Source organism: Diabrotica undecimpunctata, chromosome 10, assembly GCF_040954645.1.
Source record: "Diabrotica undecimpunctata isolate CICGRU chromosome 10, icDiaUnde3, whole genome shotgun sequence".
In the NCBI taxonomy this organism is placed as follows: Eukaryota; Metazoa; Arthropoda; class Insecta; order Coleoptera; family Chrysomelidae; genus Diabrotica; species Diabrotica undecimpunctata.
In genome coordinates this window covers 59433104-59458000 of record NC_092812.1, presented here as the reverse complement: position 1 = coordinate 59458000, position 24897 = coordinate 59433104, and the positions used below count along the sequence as shown (strand labels likewise).

The window sequence follows — 24897 nt, the reverse complement described above, 5'->3', positions numbered from 1 at the left end:
ATAATAGATAGATAGATATTTATTGTTTTTAAAAACTGCAGTTTAATAACAGTGAGTTTAGAAGTTTAGAAAGTGTACAAAATGTAAGCATTATAACAAATGTAACCATTTAGTAAACATCAACTAAATAAATGAGAAACTAAAGCTTTTTCATCTTAAACAACTGATCCAAGTTTTAGAATATTTCAAATATATATTGCAATTGTTTTAAAAATGTTACAGTGACATGTTTAAATAATAGTGTTAAAACAAGATTACCTTAGGATTCCTGACCTGGAAATTAACCAGTATAGTAGAAAAATATCAGCTCTTAAGTTAAATGAATTTTGAGCTAAATATACCCGTTGAAAAATTACAAGAGTGAGTTGGTGAAGTTCGTGAGTAGGAGTTACATCAGAGGCTCTGTAAGAGGCTCTAAAAGTAGAACCACCGAATATTTCAAATACAAACAAGAATTTCTTATCTTTTTTGTTTTTACACCTGCCTTGTTATAGTTTTGATACAGGACCGCATTCAGATCTAATGACTAGTTTCAAAGTTTATTTAAATACTAATAGGCTCAATTTCACCACCAAAACCTCAAAAAACGTATTCATCGGTAACCAGTACTCTTAATTTTCCATCTAGAAAGCAAGCTATTGTATTCAGTTCATTAGAAAATGTAAAATTAGAAGATTACCTTGTCTCACTTCTTCTTCTTCAAGTGCCCTGTCCGTTGCGAACGTTGGCTATTAACATGGCAATTCTGATCTTATTTGCGGCGCTTCTGAATAGTTCGACCGATGTGAGCCCGAACCACTTCCTCAGATTTTGGAGCCACGAGTGTCTTCTCCTGCCTGGCTCTCGCTTACTGTCTATTTTTCCCTGGACAATCAATTGCAGTAGACGGTACTTATCGTGTCTCAATATGTGGCCTAGATATTCAAGCTTTCTTTGTTTAATTGTATTTACGATTTCTTTCTCCTTTCCGATTCTTTGGATTACCTCTGTGTTGGTGACATGTTCGATCCAGGATATACGAAGAATGCGTCGGTACACCCACATTTCGAATGCTTCTAGTTTTCTCGTGAGCGTCTCCGTCAGCGTCCAGGCCTCCACACCATACAGTAAGATCGGAAAAATGTAGCATTTAACTAGACGTAGTTTTAGGGGAAGAGACAAATCCCTGCTTATGAGGAGCTTTTTCATATTGCTAAATGCTGCTCTAGCTCGTTCTATTCTCGCCTTAATTTCTGTGGCCGGTTCCCATTTTGCATTTACGTTGGTGCCAAGGTACACATAAGATTCTACATGGTCAATTAGTATGTTACTTATCCGTAACTGTCGGGCAGGCTGTTGCTTCCTGCTTATCAGCATCCACTTTGTCTTCTTGAAGTTGAGGCTCAGGCCGTATTCCTCACTAACTGAATAAACTCTTTCCATTACCTGCTGTAATTCGTCTATGGTACTGGCAAGGATCACCGTGTCGTCGGCATATCTTATATTGTTCGTTAACTCGCCGTTTATTTTTATGCCCTCATTTGCATTTTCCATACATTTATTAAATATTTCTTCGGAATAAATATTGAATAGGAGTGGGTATAATATACAACCCTGACGGACACCTCTTTTGATCTGCACACTTTTAGTGAGTTCGTTGCCAATTTTTGCTCTTGCTGTTTGACCCCAGAATAGGTTTGCCACAATTCGAATGTCCTTGTCGTCAATACCTGTCTTTCGCAGAATATCTATCAATTGTTCATGATTGACATTGTCAAATGCTTTTCTAAAATCCACAAAGCACAAATACACGTCCTTATCAACGTCTCTACACCGCTGTATAAGCATCTGGAGAGCGAAAATTGCTTCTCTAGTTCCAAGTGCTTTCCGAAAGCCAAACTGCGATCTATCAATATTTGACTCACATTTATCATATATTCTTCTATGAATGATCTTAGTGAACGCTTTAGTGACATGATTAATCAAGCTTATAAGCCGGTAGTCATCACAGATCTGGACATTTGGTTTCTTCGGGATTGTAATAAATGTTGACTGCAGCCAGTTCTCCGGGATTTTACCGCTATTATATATGTTGTTAAAAAGTTCAACTAGATTATCAAGGAACTGTTTGTCTGATTTATATAGGATCTTTAATATTTCGCAGGGTACATTGTCCGGACCTGCTGACTTATTGTTTTTTAGTGCTGCAATGGCATCTTCTATCTCCGATTTAAGGATTGAAGGTCCTGTTTCTCCTTCTCCATATAGGTGATCATCAGTCCTGTCAGATGCAAATAATTTTTCTATGTATGATTTCCATGTTTCTAAGATCGTTGATGGCTCCGAGATAAGATTGCCATCGCCATCTTTTATGCTGTTGGGTGACTTATTGAATTTCCTCTTGTTTGTCATTGATTTTATTTTTTTGTGCATATTGTAACTGTCGTATTTTCGTTCGTATTGTTCTATTTCCCTGCATTCGTTGGAAAACCATTTTTCTTTGGCTTCTCGAATTTTCGTTCTTATGATTTTGTGGATCTGCTGGTATTTTTCTTCATTTTTATTCTTGAATTTACGTCTTTCATCCATCATATCCATTATCTCATCAGACATCCATTCTTTCTTCTTCCGTCTGTCACGCTTTAATAGAGTCGCGCATGTTGTTTGGATTGCTTCCCTCGATTTATCCCATCTCTCTATTATGTCCGACATGTTCTCGTTAATGTCGTTTATTTTCTTTCCTAGTTGTTCTCGTACTTTTATTTCGGTTTTTGGGTTAGTGAGTTTCTTAATATCAATTGTGTTTAAATTAGATCTTTTCTCGAACCGTTTTACTCTCATGACCATTCTGCATACCAACAGATTGTGGTCCGTAGGAACATCGGCACCTGGGTACGTTTTTGATGATTTTATCGTGTTTTTATATCTTGTTGGTACTGCTATATAATCTATCTGATTCCTTATGATGTTGTCAGGTGAGTCAGCGGGGGATTTCCATGTGTAAAGTCGACGTTGTCTCACTAGGATCAGTTATATCTTTAAAAGCTAGAATGTTCTCTCCGCGTATAGCTAATAATAGGATTTGTATTTATTTGTCTAAAGAAGAATTGTTGTTGACAAATTTATTAGGGTTATTAGCATACCTAACAAAAATATAAAAAGTGATAAAGACATACATAGGCATATACAAAATATCAATTACATAATAATGTATACAATATATATTTTAATTATTGATGTATTGTATCAATTTAGAAGTGCTTCTATTCCATTGGCTTTACCAAACATCGTGTAATTTTGATTTTAGATCAAAGGTTTTAAATCTAACTGCACCGTTAGATTTTCCACTGATGCAGCTGTATTGGTTACTGCGGACCTAGCTAGACTATCTGTCTTTTCGTTACCATCTATTCCAACGTGTGACGGTACTCAGAAGAACTCTACTGTCAAATTGCTTTGGTATTAATTATCTCTTAGGAATGATATTTATTTCTCGCAAAGTTATTAACGAAAAACTTTACAACAAAATTAGGCCATTATTTAAACTTAACTTTAGGGGTTATAATTCTCTGTGGAACTTGTTTTTACATAGGTAATGTGTGGCACAAAAAAGTTAGTCATTGGTGCAGTGTACTTTCCTCCACGATCATCTGGGTCAGTATATGAGGAGCATTCCACCTGTATGTTGGACTTAGCGAATAGATTCAGTGATTGTGAATTCTGTATTTGTGATGACTCTGAGGCATCCTGGGATAATCTTAATAATGGTGTTACAGTTCAGTGTCCGCATCACTCTCCAGCAATAATTATTTGTACTTGCTACAATTTTCAAAATATGTCACAAGTAAATGCTTTTCCTAACCTTAATAATAAATTTTTAGATCTAGTTTTCTGTACTCAGAGAGATACAGTTGTCTCAATTTCAACCGATATTCTATTGAATACTTCGCAACATCATTCAGTTACTTGCAGCCGATTTAAATATGTTTCTTAAATATCATGTCTTCTATCATGATTTTAAAAAATGTAATTATTAAGTTTTAAATGAATATTTAGCCTCAATTCCTTGGAACAACAGAAAAAGATAGCTCACAGGAATTTTAAAGCATCAGGAAACTCATATAAGGAAATTTCGGTGTTAAGGGAAAGATGTAAATCATTACAAGCAGTATGTTATAAGAACTATTTAGAGAATATTCAAGCAAATCTTTCAAGTAATCTCCACTCTATTTGGGGGTATGTTAGTGCTACACGTGGGTCTAGTGCTTATCCTAATGTAATGTTTAATAAAGGTGGGGATGTAATAGCAGTTAGTTTTCAGGTACATCTAATGATAGTGAGCATAATTTACCTAATTCTAAATTGGACTATAGTATGGATTTCCAGATTATGAAGTTTAGTCTGACTGTATTTTCAAGGGGATTATGAGTTTAAAAACTACATATTCTTCAGGGCCTGATGGTATACCTGCAGCACTTATTAAGAACTGTATTTTTCCCTTTGTAAACCTTTACAACAAATTTTCAATTTATTATTGTCATCATCTGTATTTCCAAAATATTGGAAAAATAGTTTTCTTACACCTCTCTATAAATCTGGCAATCGTGAGTATATTAACAAATATAGAGGTTTAACTATTCAATCAGCAATCCCGAAACTTCTTGATAAATTGGTATCGATAAATCTCACCTGGGCTTGCAGAAACATAAATTACCATCAATGCTTGTTGGATGCATTTGAGAATAAAATTCAGGTCGACAGCATTTACACTGATTTCTCAAAGGCCTTTGACTAGGTTAATCATAACCTTTTCGTCCACAAACTTTATGCATCTGGCTTTGGTGACCCCATTGTTAATTGGATTAAAAGTTTTCTGATGGGACGTACACAGCAAGTTCGTATTAACAATTATATTTCAAAAGAACTCCATTGTTGATCTGGTGTCCCACAAGAGTCTCATTGTGGTCCCTTGTTTTTTAACTTGTTCATTAACGATATTGGTAAGGCTATCAAAAACTCACACTTCCTGCTATTTGCTGATGATCTTAAGTTATTTCGTTGTATACATGATAAATCGGATAGAGGTCTCCTGCAAGATAGTGTAAATAATATATGTTTATGGTCAAAACAAAATGGTTTAAGTTTAAATCCAACTAAATGTTTTTGTATTTCATTTGGTCATCTAAATAATCTAATAGCTAATAGATATGTTCCTAATGATGGACTCTTGGATTAAGTTACTGAGATTAGAGATTTGGGTGTATTACTCGATTGTTCATTGACATTTAGAAGCCATTTTCTTAAAATTAAGGAAACAGGATTTCGTAATCTTAGTTTTATTTATCGTTACAGTCATGATCTCTCACCTATTGTATTCAAATTATTGTATTGCTCTCTGGTACGCTCAGGTCTTGAATACTGCTCTGTTGTTTGGTCCCCATTTCATCAAGTCTACATTAATGGATTGGAGAGCTTGCAGAAGAAGTTTCTAAGATCTTTAGCTTTTAAAGCACATATTCATATAAGAAATACTGAAAATTATTTCATAGATTATTCTGTAATAATGTCTCAATTTAACATTGCTACATTGAAGAACCGCAGGTTGAGAGCTGATATGTTATTTTTGTTTAAAATTCTAAACAACGTTATTAATTGTCCCCCGTTATTAGCCAATTTATACTTAAACACAATACATAAAACTCAACACACTATACTCTTTTATATTCGTTTTCATAGGACTGATTATGCTCGTCATTTTCCCTTGTCGAGAATGCTGAGCTCTTGCAGTGACCTCCTATTGGATCCATTCTGCCCAAACATTAATGTTTTCAAAAGGCAACTTAAGAATCTAATTATTAATCTAGATATGTGATATTTTTTAACTTTTGTGATTTGAAATACTGTTTTAATCTACAAATTTTTACTGTTTAATTGTTTCTTTGTTATTGTTTTGATGTTTATTGTACATGAGCTTTACTTTTTACTATTTGTTGTATTTTATTGTAAATGTAAAAATAAAATAAATTTTGAAAATGGTATTTCAACTTACATATGTTGAGATATAGATAAAAAGAAACAAAATGAGATTTTATAATTTATTAAGGTGACGGAAATAACCGCGTTTTTATTATCAAATAAACAAATGTCTAATAAACAATTGGAATGACTTTTAAATAAATAAATATTTTTCAATAAAATTTTATGAGTACCTTAAGCGTGTTTGAAGACTTATTTTTATGTAACTTCTGTTAATATTTATGCCTATTTTTTATATTTACTGCTCCTAGAAGATTTTTGCAGTTTTTTGCAATTGTTTAAATAAATTCTCAACCAACTTTAATTTAGAGGGTCTCAAATGGATCGTTTTTTCATAACCGTTCAATAAAACAAAACTGAAAACTTCTAATTAAGAAAAAAGTATTGAAAAAAAAATTTAAAATAGTGATTTTCGGTGATTTTTGCTATAAAATTAATGTTTAAACAATGGCGCCTTTATTTTAAACTGATACTTTTGATGTAAATCCATATTTTCACGACAAAACTTCAATTTTTTCAAGGATTCGTTTTTTTATTGGATTAATTGTATTATATGAAAATAAGTTCATTATAATACTATTTTATATAGTGTCCAAATTTTATTATTTACCAAATACATACAATTTTGTAGTTCATATAAAGATATACCGCGAGATATGTACCAATATAAAGTTCTACATATCATGAAATCGTTAAAAAATGGTAAACAGCCAACGGTTTTAGTCGTAAATTCTTCGTGTGATTTTCTAATTGCAAGGAACAAGTTATTTTATCAATAACCTACATTATTTCGTGGCTACGAAGCAATTTTCGAAGATTTAAAATAATTTAAAGTTTAAAGCCTAGTTTCGAATGAGGAAACTAATTCTATAAATCATAATAACGCAAAAGAATTAATTAAATGATTGGACAAGACATAATATTCATAAACAAGTTATGAATATTTATGTACAATATTTTCGGTGCTAAATGTCATATTTTTAATTTTTTGAATAAGCTTAAGTTATTGGAAAAAGATCGGTTAATAAGAAATTTTTAATCAAATTGTTCGTGATGAGCTTAAATCGAATGTAAAAAGTTTTATGCTTGCGATGTTGCCAGATTTAACATTTTTCTGATATCTTTAGTTACTTTGGTTTTTTTTTAATACAACACTCTGTATATTGGATTATTATTGGAATCTTCACTCATTTCTAAGGATGCGTCCCAAATATGTTGTCTTTATTCTTTTAATGGTGGTCAAAAGTTCTCTGTCTCTTCCCATTCCGCACAAAACCATTTCGTTCATAATATGATCGATCCATGGTATTTTCCAAATTCTTCTAACGAGCCACATCTCAATAGCTTCCAACTTTGTCATTAAGTCAACATTAACAGTCCAAGCTTCGGCACCATACAGAACGGAAAGAAATAACAGGAGTAGCAATTATAGACCTGACTGCCGCCTATGGCACAGTTAACCATCAACGGCTGCTGGTAAAACTCTACGAAATTACAAAGGATTTTCGACAAACAAGGTTTATGAAATGTCTTCTTCAGAATAGACGTTTCTACGTAACGCTCCAGTCCAAGAACAGTCGGTGGAGGGATCAAAAAAATGCACTCCCACAAGTAAGTGTCTTCGCGCCCATGCTATACAACATTTACACCAACGATCATCCCAAAAACCAACAAACAAGACAGTTTATTTACGCAGATGATACAGCTGTGGCAGCTCAGGGAAGTACCTTCAATGAAGTCAAAATAAAACTGACAGATGCCCTAGAAGACTTAGCACTATACTATGACGAAAACCATCTAAAACCCAATCCTACATCCTACAAAAACCCAGATGTGTGCTTTCCACCTTAGAAACAAGCATGCCCGAAGGACACTGGAGGTGGAATGTCGTGGTCAGATGCTGCAACACAATGAGACTCCAAAATACCTCGGCGTACGTCTGGAATAGAACTCTGTCTTATCGATATCACTGTCAAGATGTCAAGAAAATAGTAAGCGCCAGAAATAATATCATCCGCAAACTAACAAATACAAAATGGGGAGCACAATTACCCACTCTCCGTATTTCTGCCTTAGCATTATGTTTTTCTGCCGCCGAGTTTGGAGCACCAGTGTGGGAAAACTCTGCTCACGCTAAAAACGTCGATGTTGCGTTAAATGAAACTGTTCGTATAATATCTGGTTGTCTGAAACCGACACCTATCGAAGAGGTCTACCCTATAGTTGGAATCGCTCCACCTGCTATCAGAAGACAGGTCACGTCAGAGATAGAACGAAAGAAGCAGGAAACGGATCGAAGACACACCTTGTATGACCACTAAGTTCAGCCAAGTAGACTAAGATATCGGAAAAGCTTTCTGAAAAAATCACGATCCCTTCCCGAAGAGCTAAAGACGCGCCGAATACACCTATGGCAAGCGTCAGCTACAATACATTTTGCCTCAGAGGAAATTGCCGCTGGACACAATTTGCCGTATCACACATGGAAAGCGCTAAACAGACTAAGAACTGGCGTTTCACGTTGTGCTAGTAACCTGAAGAAATGGGGATACCAGGAGGACGATACCTGCGACTGTGCCTCGGTTCAGAATAGTCATCATCTACTATCATGCACAGAGATGAGAGAGATCTGCACAGAAGAAGACCTATTTTTAGCGAATGACAGGGCCATCTATGTGGCCAACCATTGGAAATGCAAAATTTAAAGCTGTTGGTGTTCCGGACATGGAAAGTAAGTAAGTACCAGTAAGAAGAATAGAGTGGATATAAGATTTTATCATACGATATCGGATTTGCAGATTGAGACTTCGGTTACTCAGAAATTTCCTCATCTTCAAAGAGGCAGCTCTTGATTGCTTTATTCTTGATCGAATTTCTGATTTCGGATTTAGATCTTCAGTAATCTAGACTCCTAAGTACTTCATTTTGTCCACTTGTTCAATATCTTCATTTTTTTTAACCATAGTTTTTCTTTTCTTTATGTTTATTGCTAAACCAAACTGTTTTCCTGTATCACAAATTGTGTTTAATAGCGTCTGCAGATCTTTCTCACTTTCAGCAATAATGACTGTATCGTCGGCATAACGAATGTTATTTATATTTTCACCATTCATCTTGATCCCTTTTGTACAGTTTTCAAGTGCTTCTGTAAATAACCTCAGAGCATGGGCTCTGCCAGATTTTCCTTTTGTTTATATCATGTTGGACTTCAGATTTTAATATTGTTGGAGCTTCCTCGCTATCAATTTGTAATGGTTTCGTTCTTTTGTCCATGAAAAAATCTTCAATATATTTAGTCCATACTTGTTTTATTTCAATTGGGCTATTAATAGGGTTATTGTTAATTAACCGATTAAGTACGTTTATTCGTATTTTATGTACGTAATGATCATGTTCTTTCTCAAATTCCTCTATTTCAATGCATGTTTCGATCATCCACTTTTCCTTACCATCTTTTATTTTTTCCTTATTAATTTATTTTTTTCAAAACTATTGTGTCAAGATTTTCATATCTTCATATCTCATATCAAGGACTCATCTCATATGAGTATCACAAGGACTGTGGCAAAGGGCATTTTTAATGAGAAACCAGATTAAATGACAATTTCATATAGGATGTCTATTCCAGACAGGAATGTATGGGGCCATACCAAAACTACAAAGGGTGTGGGGACAGGAATATACTCCAATAATCCAAGAATTAGCGAAAGCCTTGCGTTGGGGAGGAACTGCGCCACTTTTCAAGCGTAGATTTATGTGATACTACAATGTGCAAAAAAAATAATGAGAGAGCTCTTGAAAAAGAGCTGATTTATATATCGTCTAACAGTCAAGCGGCACTGAAGGCACTGGCGTGCCAGGAAGTGACTAGGTTCGTGTGGGTGTGCATCAAAGAACTGAATAAACTGGGAGACCGGAACAAGGTTGAGTTTGTCTGAGTATCACGATATCAGGGCATCGAAGGCAACGAAAAAGCAGATCAACTTACAAAAGAGGATCGAACGAATCAGACGAACCAGCTGTAACTCTGGGAACCAAAGGCTGCAGTTCGTAGGGATGTAGAGGACTGGATCGGAGAGTTATGGGCGATATTGGGAGAGAATCCCAAAACAAATACATGGAAAAATCTTCATTGGTGGACCATGTAGAAAAAGAACAGAGGAACTGCATCATATGGACAGAAACAAACTGAGAGCAGTAACAGTAAGGTTGACCAGTTGCAGGGTATCGCATGCATCTGAATAAAGTAGGCATTTACAATGAAGGCCTTAACTGCAAACTGTGTGATAAGAAACTAGAAAATATAAAACATTTATTATGCGATTGCGAGGCGCTGAATCGTAAAAGACAAAAACTGTGTGGTCAACCAAGAGGAGACCCTGGTATATTTAGGACACACCAAGCAAAAGACAATATTCAATTCAAAAAACAATAAGGCACCTGGACCAGATGAAATCCCGTCAGAAATACTCAAATTACTGGATGAAAGGGGAATTTCAGCACTACACAAAATATTTAACTTAATTTATGAAACTGGCTGCTATCCTCAACAGTGGTTACGCTCTACCTTTATTCCCCTGCCCAAGAAAGTCAATGCAAAAAGATGTGAGGATCACAGACTCATTAGCCTGATGAGTCACACTTTAAAGATATTCTTAAAAATACTACATCAAAGAGTATACAAAAAATGTGAATGGGACATCAGTGACTCCCAGTTCGGGTTTAGGCAAGGTTTAGGAACACGAGAAGCAATAGTAGCAACACAGGTGCTGGTCCAAAATTGTTACGATCAGAAGAAGGATGTGTTCCTATGCTTTTTAGATTACCAAAAAGCGTTTGATCGTGTCCAACACCACAAGTTAATGCAGATCCTCAAGAAAGTTGATATAGACCAAAAAGACATAAGATGCATTGAAAACTTGTACTGGCATCAAACGGCACAGTTAAAAATAGACAATTCTATATCCAAACCCATACATATAAGAAGGGGCGTTCGACAGGGATGTGTGCTGTCCCCTCTTTTATTTAACATTTATTCGGAAGCCATATTTCAAGAGTCTCTGGAGGATGCAAAGATGGGAATCAAAGTGAATGGAGTACTGATCAACAACATACGATATGCTGATGATGGTGTCTTAATTTGTGACAACATAGTCGATCTTCAACAACTTGTCACTATAATCGGAGAATACAGTAAGCGAATGGGATTAGAGATTAATACCAAAAAAACCAAATTTATGATCATCTCCAGAAACTTGGATGCACTTGAAAACTCCACCATAACACTGAATACTAAGTCCATTGAAAGAGTGAGTAAATTTAAATACCTGGGATCGTGGCTTTTTGAAGACTGGGCATCGGACAGGGAAGTAAAATGTCGCATTGAGCAAGCTCGACAAGCTTTCGTAAAATTCAAGAAGGTACTGACTTGTTCAGAGTTCGATCTTCAACTGAGACTAAGGTTTACTAAGTGCTAAGTGTGGTCAGTGCTGCTATATGGCGTAGAGGGCTGGACACTCAAAACGAGGGATATAAACAGATTAGAAGCTTTCGAAATGTGGCTCTATCGCCGTATCCTAAAAATACCATGGACAGCGAAAATCACAAATATAGATGTCCTTAAAAGAATAAACCAAGAACGCCAACTTTTCGAAACCATCAAGAAAAGGAAAACGGCGTATCTAGGTCACATCATGCGAAATGAAAAATACCAGTTCCTCCAACTTATAATCGAGGGTAAAATTGAAGGCAAGAGAGGAATGGGACGCAAGAAAATGTCCTGGCTACGAAACATAAGGCAATGGACAGGGATTAACGACATACAATCTCTGATACATATTGCAAGAAATAGAGAATTAATGGAAAATGTGATCGCTAACATCCATTAGTGGATTTGCATCTAAAGAAGAAGAAGAAGCAAAAGACCTGTACAAACTTCTACAGGGTACAAAAATTCTAAACTGGGTGTAGGAGACAACAATGGGCAGCAAACACAATAAGCTTCATCTTCAGTGATAACGAAGATCTTTTTGATCAGACGGGCTCAGGGAGAAAAAAATGTAACATACACCAACTCAATTTGACTGCAATTTCTCTTGATCCCAAATTTCTCGTCGTTTTTTTTCTTTATATTTCTAGGAAATTGAATATATGGGTGAAAAATATCGATCCATAAAAACCACCATTTTAAGATATGATGATAAGTTAATAAGTTTTTTCGAATCAGAATTTCATAATAAGGACACAGATACTGTGATAATGGTCGATGGTTTTAAATTAGGAAGTGGAAAGTATGATTTACATGCGAAAATATAAACATTAGACAATTTTTAACAGAGAACCATAATACATACACAAAACACGTTGAATAATGCAGATAATCAGGTTTATTTGGATGTGAAATTCATAAAATAATCTACATGGCGCAAAGCACAACTCAACGGAAAGCTTTCATCCGTACTGTCACACAATATTACTTTAAACTCAAGAACCTAGATGAATCGACATCTAATGTACATCTAATTAATATTTTAGTTATTACACGTTATTGGTTATATTTTTTATAAGTGCTAATGATGCTGTATTAGAAAGTCAAAAGAATTTATGGGTCAAAGCAATCGCTAAATCACAAAAAAAACTAATTTTTATTCGATTATGATTATATTTTTACTCGAATATATCAAGTCTCTGAAGTTCTTAAAACCGGCTTTGATTTTAACAAATTTATTATACTTTATAATAATAATATAATAAATATTCATCTTATGTATATTACATTAATTGTATATAATTAATAGGGTCCTGAAACTGATTTCTTGTAATATGTCTAAATTAAATCTGTGTATATATAAGGTTAAGCCACGATTTATTGTAATGAAAATTACATTTTAACTAAAATTTGTGACTTCCACTGGTAAAATCGTTTTCAAAAAAAGTATATTTAAGAATTGTGCGAAAAGAGTGTAACCGTCAAAGTTATTGAGGGGTTATGTCTTCTTAAAATTGACTCGTTGACTTACTTGACCACGGAAGAATTATAGAGTACTGCAAGACTACGAAAAACCAAATCATAGAAAATTATTAGAAGGTATAAATAATTTAAAAAAAAATGTGAGATGTGATTAAATAAATAGAGAATCAGCAAAATATGGAGAACTAAAAAGAATCTAAAAAGATCTGCGAAACTTATCAGAACGATATGGGAAGAAAGTCGGCCCTCAATTCGTCCTCGAGCAGTTACTATAAATAAAAAAAAATTATAGAAGATAATCCTGTCCTTTATTTTTACCGATGCTAATTACGATACTGTATTGACTCCACTCAACTGGCCGCCGAGCAGGGAATTATAATAATTTCTGGGAAAACCAACTTCAGTTTAAGAAGGTTTAAATTTATTTTCACTTGTAATAACTAATTGCAAGCAAAACATTATGGAATGCTCTAAAAGTTTAATAAGCGTGGAAAACCTGTATTAATAGTAGAATCCCAGAAATTTACAATAAATAAAGAGTTCAAAAGTGGTGAAGTGTGTTGGAGATGTGCGATTTGCTCTTGTAAATCAAAAATTATACTGTTCTACTGTGGGTGCCGAAAATTTGATTATGCATAGTGAACTAGAACATACCCATGAAAAAAAAAATTGAAAAAACTAAATAGGCAGATAGTGAGCATTCCGTTTTAAGAGAAAATCCTGCCCAGTTAAGTACTTTAACAGTCATAGACATTCACTATACTCGTAGCAGTATTTATAAGAACAGAAGAAAAACTCTACCAAAACTTTACCAAAAAGTAGAACAGGCGATATATGCGTTTATAAAAACAATAAATATTAAGAGAATAAAAGATGAAAACTTTGTTTTCCTTAACGACGATATTGAAGAAATTATTGTATTTTCGTGTCTAACAAATGTTACCCTTCTTTGCAGAAGTAGCAAATTATACAGGGTGTAACAAAAAGTTAGGTCATAAATTAAATCACATAGACATGTGGCTTTCTTATGACAGGAATATCTTTAAAAAAAATAACAGTGAAATTACCTCTTTTTTGCCTCTTAGTACGTTTTCGATAAGCCAGTTTTTATCGAGATGCGGCTTCTTTTTTAATATGTTTCAAAATTTGTGAGTACCTAACAAAAACTCAAATATAAATAAATTTTCATATTATTACAAGGTCTCTATAATCTTACTTAACCATTTACAAATATGTGGTGGATTTTACAAATGTTCAAAATGAACTCTATTTTGTTGAATACACATTCGACACTGTTTTAAAAAGGAAAATCGAATATTTTGGAAAATCATGGGCTTCTATCGAAATCCATTTGCAGCTTCCATGATTCTATTCCTTAGTTGTTCTTCGTTCATAATTGGTACTGAGTATACGTACCCTTTCATAAAACCCCAGAAGAAAAATCAATTGGGTTAAGATCTACTAGTCTGGATAGCCAAGAAATAGGTGCATCTTCCAATTTAACGTCTAGGATACTGATCGAAAAGATATTCTCTTATTTCATTATGGTAATGCGCTGGAGCGCTATCCTGTAAAAACCACAGCCATTTTTCCTGACAGCGAGATTGATCTCGTCTAAGTACTCTGGTAACACATTCAACTACTGGCCTATTAGGTTATTATTCACAATTCCTGCAAAATATTGACTTTAACAGACCTTTGTTGATGAGAGATTTTTTTGCATGGCCAAGATGTGCGTGGTATGATGGCTCGTATTGCCATTTCTGTTAAAGATAGCTTCGTCGGTAAACAAAACATGATTAATAAAATTGTGTGTTTTCCATTAAAAATCAATCGCAAAACCCCATTCTTTTAGGATAATCTTCATACAGTAATTCTTGAACGGGTGTTAAGTGATAAGGATGAAACTGCTTTTCATGTGAGAAACATCTTTTTGACGTATTATACAACCGACTAGAGAATTTTTATTAAAGTAAGTATAATAAACCAAAATTATTCAACGCGTAGTCAAACCCGGAAAACTACAGAAGAAAGCACATATATCTCCCGCGGAAATTTGAAATGTAACATATATAAATATATATATATATATATATATATATATATATATATATATATATATATAATATATATGTTTTTTCATGTAGGAGATTAACGAAACTGGTAATTTTAATCCCAGGGACAAGTTAATGCACGTCCGAGAAGAGGGTGGAAAGTTGCCGGAAGATTGGAAGATGAACTCTCTTATTAAAATATGAAAACAAGGAGATAAAACATGTAAAAATTATCGGAGTATGACCCCACTAAATGTAATACAAAATACTACCAATACGAGAAATACTAATAGAATATTCATACATAATTTAATTTTCTTATCAATATCCCTATTTCTTGTAACTTCAAATTTAATTTTCTTATCAATATCCCTATTTCTTGTAACTTCAAATGTTTAAATATCTCGTTCCGAAGAGAATAGACCTTTTTCGTCGTCAACCATTTATTTAGCTATATTATATCCAACTTATAACCAGCAACAAGATCTTTCCGATCTAAAACCTAAGCGATCACTACGCAATAGCGTTCACGATGGCAGTCGCGGTGATATAATATTAGTTTTACATTCAGAACGCAGCAGTTTACGTTTGCAAATACATCGCCTTAATGCAAATACAAATATGTATATCGAAAAACTTATTGAGATTGTAAAAAAATATGATATATTGTTCGAACTGCCCCATCCAGAATAAAAGAACGTACGTATTAAAAATAAAATCGTTGTGTAGCATCAACTGGTTCCCTAAAATTTGTTTGGTGTTTGGTGATTTTTTGTCCGATCTAAAATTTCATCACAACTTTCAAAATTCATTCTAAAATACGGTTCCCATCGCTGCGAAATTCTTGGTGTAAGTTATGAAATTCTCCTTGTTGCTTGTGCCTCAGATTAATGTCATCTACCCAAACATCTCTTCTTTTTATGCAAAATAAACTGCATAAACATCTGCATTTGTAAGTTTGTAAGTGGAATAGAAAGCATACATACCTTTTAATAAACTTTAGTAATGCTTTTCCTTCTTGTAAATCGCACGTTTTATAAGCTATATTTCCAACTGTATTATTTATAAATATGTATTATACTATTGAAGTCGAAGGTCGCTATCGGTCCGATGGCTTCGCTTTCTACAGAAACTGAGATCGCCATCGTGGTCGGGATCGCGATCGCTATCGTGATCGCTTGCTTTTTACAGGTTGTCATTTTACCGGTAAGTTTTTCAATACTTACTAAAAAGCTTGCTTCATAAAATATTATTGAATTAATTATTGTAGCCAAGAAATATGTGTAAAATGTTTTAAGTAAGTCATATTTCTTTTTATGTGAATATTTCAATTAAAATATTTAAACATATAATATTATCTGTTTAGATATTATTTCAAATATTGCAGATTGTTTAAATTTAGTTTCATGTCGTAGTTTTTGTTAAAATTGGCAGTCCTTTTTTGTTTCAATTGAAAACCTTTTCTTAAACATTTTTTTTTATATACATTTACTTGTCTCTATGGAAAGTTCCTTATTCGCTGGAATTTAGATCTTTTATAGAGCTTGGTCACGTAAGTGGTTTTCTGTGCCGAGAATTAACGTTGCTCTGTGTTAAGTAACTTGGGTCTCGTATAATGGAACAAAAATACTGGGATTAGCTTTGCCATTCCACCAGACTGGATCAAAAAGATGGTACAGCGCTCGTCCATCACCAGATCCATTCCACCGAGGGATTAACTTTGCCATTTTACCAGGCTCGATCCCAAAGCATGGTACAGTACTCGTTCATGTGTTAAACTATTAAGAGACCTGATATCATACCTACTATCAGCAATTTTCCATTCAGCAGCCATTCAACGAAGACATCAGGGCAATTTAAGTGTTTTGTTTGGACTATTTTTTACAGAATTTACTGTGACGTAGAGGCAGGTTTATTTATTTAAATAAAATGTTTGTTTGAATTTTGTGTTATGCTTTGATCTCCCTGAAGATAGATATCCTTATGATTGTCTTTGTGGTGGTGAAGAGGACATACTTTAACTAAGATTGACCTCACGATCATAAGCAAAGCCTGGATTTCAAAATGGTATAACCTACGTGAATAAAAACTTACAATATTGCAAGTAATATAAGTGTTGTAGAGTAACTTATGCAAAAAGTCCATCAAGAAAATTCTACATTGTGAGATGGGCACATTGAAATAAAAATTGAAGTGAATAGTGAAAGCCTTATACGCTGTTGGTACTCCTGGCCATTTCTCAATTCCCGACACCTAATATAGGTATTTTCAAAGTACTGCAAAAACTCTTTAGTTTTGTCATCAAATTCCGCGCCTTGTAAATATGCATCAGTTGTTTCTTCTATAGATAGTAATTATATTGAAGTTAGTATCTTACCGCAAACTTCAAAATTTTCTACGTTAGAATTAAATTCACGTTTTAAACCAATTTCCACTAGCTTTCGGATCACTGGTTGATTTAAATACAGAGTGTTGTACTTAAAAAACCATATTGACTAATGATGTCAGAAAAATGGTAAATTTTAAATTTTCATATTGCAAAATCGTTGTATCCACGTTTTTGTATAATTCGGACTATCCATTTAAAACCAGTAGCGGGTAAGAACTCCTGGATGGTCCCATCAGGAGAACTGAATGAATCTCTGCTGTCTGCATATTCCAAGTGATTCCTGACCCGTGAAACTAGTACCTGCTAAGAGCCTCTTGTCCAGGGTCACGGATGAAGTCCTCAACAGCATCCTTGGAGGAGAAGAAAGTCTTCACAATGATTTGAAGAGCAGAGGTGGCAGCCTCGTGGTTTTAGGGCTTATATAAAATCAAACCTGGAAATCGGCAGCTGATTTTTCAGTATTTGTATTAAACAGAAGCCATGTATCCTAATGCCATATATGCTAATACATCTTAAAAATAATTAATATTAATTACTTTTTAAGATGTATTAGCAGCAATTTTTATTTACTAACCTAATTTTTATTTCGAAGTTAACAAAAATTGTTTTTTCTTTCTAGTTCAAACTTGTAAGATATTTTGTCTTTTTTAGCAGCTCTTGATAATAATTATAAACACAATTGAAAGCTCGAGATATAAAAAAATAGTTAACCAAAAGCCCTTTTATTGACTCCAACCCATCCAAAACAGTTATATATTTTTTCCAAACGAGTCACAAGTACTTCTTTTTTCTTTATATATATATATATATATATATATATATATATATATATATATATATATATATATATATATATGTAAAAGTAAACCTATGTTTATTTTAAGTGAAACAGCAGGGCTTAGTTATTTTTAGTTATTTAAAGTTTTAGGTTGTATGACTGTTTAAGTTTTATTGACATTGACATATTGTAAATTGTATAATTGTCAAATTACTTAATGGCGTAAGAAATAGCATTGTTCTTGATTCTCTTTTTAGGTTTGTATATTTGTTAAGTTATTTTAGTTATGTTATTATTGTTAATAATTTATATTGTAGAATTTTAACGATAATAAACTCTTTTTAGACGAATTCAAACTGCTATCTCTTCACATGAATAAGGGTATGATATTACACTTATAAATCAAGAACTTAAGCTGATAAAAAAAATATAGTGATAACTATAAATTTCCAAGCCGTTATTTGGATAAAACGATATTTAAGAATGAATTTTACATCAATGAGAATTTGCATGGCTATAGAAGCAAACAGTAGTGATAGTAAGAAAAATGTATATAAATTTAAGTGGCTGCAGCCAACAGGGTCCCGTTTTTATTATGAAATCCCCTTTGAAAAACAACTTCAAATTGATCATTCTGAACTATTTCATCTGAAAAAAGTGAAGAATATATTAGCATCTATGAAAACAAGAGGATCCTTTAGAACATGTACTATAGCATTAGAAGACAATTTGAAGGAGATTTATTTTGATTCAGATGGTGATGTGGTTTATCAAAGTGAGTACTTACAACAGACCTTATTACCAGTGTATGAGAAGATAGAAACAGCTGAACAATTTCCATCATTTGCTGAGTTGCTCCAGAAATTTAATGACACAAATTTACCTAAAGTTGAAAAGAAAAATTTAAAAAAAATAAAAGATGATTTTGTACTTCGAAATTTTGATGGAAATAATGTTCCAATGAATTCATGGCTCAAGACCTTCGAATCAGAATGTTTGCGATGTGAGGTGGTTGCTGATGAAGACAAGATTTTGATTCTACGTTTGTTTCTTGATGGAATAGCAAAAGAATGGTTTGAATCAAAAATAATAACATTAGGCTTAGATAACAGTTTTGAGGTATGGAAAATTAATTTTTTAGATAGTTTTTGTGAAACAGGTTGGCATAATCATAGGCAAGCTTATTCTTTTAGGTATATAGGTGGTAGTATTGTTGATTATGCGTTTCGTAAAGAAAATTTATTGCTAAATATAAAGAATGATTTTCCCATTGATATACTAATTGATTTAATTGTAACAAATTTGCCAATTTATATACAAGATAATATTAATAGAGCTGACGTTACAACAATGGAAAAATTGGTAGGTGAATTACGAAAATTGGAAAGTTTAGTTATAAAAAAGAAGAATAAATTGGAGACAAAACCAAATTTTTATCAAAAATCTACTATAATACCAGAAGAACAGAAAACTACTTGTCAATATTGTGATAGAAAAAGATTCCCTGAGAGGTTTCATCCAGAGGCAATATGCCGTTTAAAGCAAAAAGATAAAAAGGTAACAAAAGAAAACAAATCAAATGATATTAAATATATTAATAATATTGCTATACAGGAGACATTAAATGAAACAGTAACTGAACAAAAAAAACTAGATTTGCTGCCATTGATCAAATTAAAAGTATTCCTAAATAATAAAGAATTATGTGGAGTTTATGACCCAGGCTCAAATGTTACTCTTCTGAATTCGAAGGTGGCAAGAAAGTTAGGATTAGATATTCAAGAAGATAGGAATATGTTTAAAACGATAAATGGCAGAACAAATTTTAGAGGAAAACTAATTGCAAAACTGAAAATTAATAAAATTGAGAAAAATATTAATCTTTTTGTAATTAATGATGAATATTTTGAGTACGATATTCTACTCGGATTAGATTCTATTTTAAATTTTCAAATGAAACAAGATTTTGATTTAGAGATTTATCAAAGATTATGCGGAAAAATTGAAGAAAAAATCGAAAAATTTAATTATAATATTAATATTACAGAATACTCCATAAACTTTAATGAGGGAATTCCCACAGAACTTTTTGAAGCAAAATTACAACATTTATTGCCATATCAGAAAAATAAAATAGAAATATTACTAAATAAATATGACAATATTTTTGCAAAACATAAATTTGACATTGGGCAGGTTCAAAATAATGAAGCTCAAATTAAACTTTTAGAACATAAATTTGTTGCAAAAAGACCCTATAGATGCTCGATAGAAGACCAAAAAGAGATAGAATTTCAAATAGGACAATTATTAAAAGCAAGTTTAATAGAAGAATCATCTTCACCTTTTGCAGCACCTGTTACATTGGCTTTTAAAAAAGATGAAGGATCTAAAACAAGATTGTGCATTGACTTTCGTGAGTTAAACAAATTAATTATTCCTGAACCCCAACCTTTTCCTTTAATTGACGAGATTTTGACCAAAACAAGGAATGCTAGGTTCTTTACTACTTTAGATATAAATTCTGCTTTTTGGTGTATTCCGGTTCGGATAAAAGATAAATACAAGACAGCCTTCGTTACCCAAAGTGGTCATTGGCAATGGAAATGCTTACCTTTTGGGCTTAAAACATCTCCCGCAATATTTCAAAGAATTTTAAGTAATATTATCAGGAAGCATAATTTAAATTCATTTTGTATAAACTACATAGATGACATTTTAATATTCTCATTATCATTTGAAGAACACTTAGACCATATAGAAAGACTTATGAAAGCAATTATTGAAGAGGGATTTAGGCTCAAACTTCTAAAATGTAATTTTGCAAGAGAAGAGGTTAAATATTTGGGACACATTGTGGGACACAATTCAGTTCGTCCGTTACATGATAATTTAATATCGATCAGAGATTTTCCAGCACCAGACACGAGAAAAAAAGTACGACAGTTTTTGGGAAAAGTAAATTTTTACCACAAATATATAAAAGATTCAGCTAGGTTATTAGAGCCACTACATAATTTACTTAGAAAAGATATCAAATTCCACTGGTCTTTAAGCTGCCAAACAGCTTTTGATAGGGCAAAGAATATCCTCTGTTCTGAACCTATACTAGCCATTTTTAACCCAAATGCTCCTACAACTATATATACAGATGCTAGTGTTCTAGGAATTGGTGCGGTTCTGAAACAAAAACAAAGAGATGGAGAAATGAAACCCGTAGCATACTTTTCAAAAAAATTGAACAAATATCAAAAAAATAAAAAGGCTATTTTTTTAGAATGCCTGGCAATTAAAGAAGCAATAAAATTTTGGCAATACTGGCTAATGGGAAGAAAATTTCTCGTTATTACTGATCATAAACCCCTTGAGGGAAGAGAACTTCGTACAAGACCAGATGAAGAATTAGGAGATATGACACATTTTCTTTCACAATTTGACTTCGACATTAAATATGAACCTGGAAAAGAAAATGTAGAAGCAGACTGCCTTTCTAGAAACCCAGTGTTGGAAAATATGAAAAATGCAGAAACATTCATAAGAACAGTAAACCTAGTCACATTAACTGAGATAAAACAAGACCAAAATAATAATCGACAAGTTATAGATACAATGAGAGGAACAATTTTGAACCAAGATATATTTTATCCAAAGATTTTGGAAAAGAGTTAATAACAAAAGTTCACAAATTTTATGGTCATATTTGTGCTGGTAAAGTAACAAACAAAATTAGAAATTTTTACTACATTAAGAATATAGATTCACTAGCAAAGGATATCTGTCAAAAATGCGAGATCTGCTGTAAAAATAAAACAAGAATCGGTCCAAAATATGGTCTTCTGTCACAATTGGGTCCAGCAAAAGAACCTTTTCAGATAATGTCCTTAGATACAATAGGAGGATTTGGTGGCAATCGTTCGACAAAAAAATACCTCCACTTACTTGTAGATCACTTCACCAGATATGCGTTTGCAGTTACTTCTAAAAATCAGACCACAGATGATTTCATAAAATTAATCGCCAAAATTCAAGATAAACACCCCATAAAAACATTATTAACAGATCAGTATCCAGGAATTAATTCCAAAATATTTAGAAATCATATGAAACATTTAAATATTCAATTAATTTTTACAGCAGTAGACTGTCCATTCTCGAATGGATTAAATGAAAGACTTAATCAGACATTAGTTAACAGAATAAGATGCAAACAAAATGAAACTAGAATTCGAGCATGGACAAAAATAGCTGAAGAATGTATAGAGGAATACAATAAAACAGATCATTCTGTAACCGGATATAGCCCAGAATATTTGCTTTTTGGAAAAGCAGATCCGATTGTTCCCGAGGAACTGTGTGAGACAACAAATGTATCAAAAGATAAAGAAATAGCCTATAAAAATTCGGTACGACATCATGAATATAATAAAAAACTGTATGACAAAAATAGAAAATCCTATGAATTCAAAGAGGGAGATTGGGCATATGTAGAAAATAAATCAAAACTAAATAGAAAAAAACTTGACGAAGTAAGAGTAGGTCCATTTCAAATAAAAAAACAAATTTCAAATACATTATATGAAGTAGATATTGGATACAAAAAGAATGATATGAATTATTTCCATATTTCAAAATTGATGCCTTGTGATAAACCATATACTTAGATGGTTTATCATACCTTTTTGGTAGGGGGATGTAAAAGTAAACCTATGTTTATTTTAAGTGAAACAGCAGGGCTTAGTTATTTTTAGTTATTTAAAGTTTTAGGTTGTATGACTGTTTAAGTTTTATTGACATTGACATATTGTAAATTGTATAATTGTCAAATTACTTAATGGCGTAAGAAATAGCATTGTTCTTGATTCTCTTTTTAGGTTTGTATATTTGTTAAGTTATTTTAGTTATGTTATTATTGTTAATAATTTATATTGTAGAATTTTAACGATAATAAACTCTTTTTAGACGAATTCAAACTGCTATCTCTTCACATGAATAAGGGTATGATATTACACTTATATATATATATATATATATATATATATATATATATATATATATATATATATATATATATATATATATATATATATATATATATATATTTAAAATCTATTTTACTTCTAATTTTATTGTCCATGTAATATTTAATAGCACTTAAAAGCAGTAATATTAAAAAAAATTAATCATTGCAGATTAGTATGTTTTGTATCTCAGTTACTCTAATTCATTTTTAAAATTAGTACTTATCAAACTACAGAATTAACAGTTATTTTCTAAATGTATCCGTAATGATCTCGTTCTAAAATATGAGAGTAATTTATTTTTTAGATTCACTGGTACCTACTTTATTTCATTTTACCGGACCAACATAATTGCCTCAAATATCAGCAAGGCATTAGCCACAGTAGGCCAGCGAATAAATTCCTAACTTTTAAAGCTGTATTTAATAAACTGCATTTTGGTGTATACATTTTTCGTGTTGTGTCTTATTTTCTTCTCCTTCTTTGTAAACCAATCGAGCCAGACAATACTTCTCTTTGAACTTAGTCGTGAGATCTTTGTAAAAATATCTGTCCTTTCATTAAACTTTATATAGAAATCCTGTCTTCTTTTTCTCGATAATTGTTACGGAATAATTAAGCAATCCACATTCACATAGGACATGTACGATATTTTTTTCGTATATTTCGGACTTCCTGCAGCATGGGTTATTCACGCTATCTATGTTGAGACTTTTCTTTAGTTGACAGTATCCAGTGATTTCCGCAAGGCTCTCCACTTGTCGTTAATACTCTGTTTTAGTCACTTTTAAAATTTATTTACAACAGCATCTTTGATACAAGTTCCTTTATTTTTCAACTTTCTTGTGATGTGATATTCCGAAGCACCTGTCCCTTTTATTCTGTCGGATTCTCTAATTTTATCGATAAAAACAAACAAGTCATTGGTGGTCCTAACCTATATATATATATATATATATATATATATATATATATATATATATATATATATATGTACAAATTCTTCTACAGTTCGAGAATACTTGGGTAGCCTGCTTGGTAATATAATTATTACTTGTGTTCAAAGTGATCTCAGAATCCACGGTCACCTACATATATTTAGTTAGCCTCACTGGTTATAACTCACTTAAGTTCACCTAAGCTGCCAGCTTGCGCTTATTTCTGTAGATATACTATTTTTGAGACACTTTTGCTCCATTTAACTTAGTGAAAGGCGTATGTAATCAAGACTGTACCAGGAAATTTAACCTTAGTAACTAGACAACAGCCATGTTCCATGGCTGCTAATCCTATAAATTATATCATCAACAACTGACTTCCTCCTGAAGAGCACCTCTTTATGCCCTTAAGTAGATAGTTTCTTCATGTGTTTCTGCAGATATAACTCAAAGAATGCAGCAAGTGACACCAGATTGCGGGCTTCATCTTGCCCCGCTTGATAAACCCATTATTTTCTTTGTAATTCAGGAATATGAATTTCTTCTTATTAAATAACCTCAGATTTGTATAGTATATCTAATTCCGTGTGTTCAAAATTTACGTGGTCTACCTTGTTTTTGACTATTTGGTGGAACATTATTAAAAAATCTTTTTATGCCATCGCTCATTGTGAATCCTTTTTGAGTGCCCCGATACCATATTATTTTTCATAATTCTATTGTTTCATCAGTTCT

General features: G+C 32.7%; 1 protein-coding gene across 4 annotated transcripts in view; it reads right to left on the bottom strand.

Moving 5' to 3' along the window:
- LOC140451879 (uncharacterized) overlaps window positions 1-24897 on the bottom strand; it is a 135556-nt gene that overhangs the window by 79290 nt on the left and 31369 nt on the right. Inside the window, exon 1 of one of the 4 annotated variants that reach the window (XM_072545809.1) lies at window positions 16026-16158. The exons of the other annotated variants lie outside the window; for them this stretch is intronic. The gene's annotated coding sequence lies outside the window, so the exon portion shown is untranslated. Of the gene's footprint in view, window positions 1-16025; window positions 16159-24897 lie in introns of those variants that run through there. 4 annotated transcript variants of the gene reach the window in all.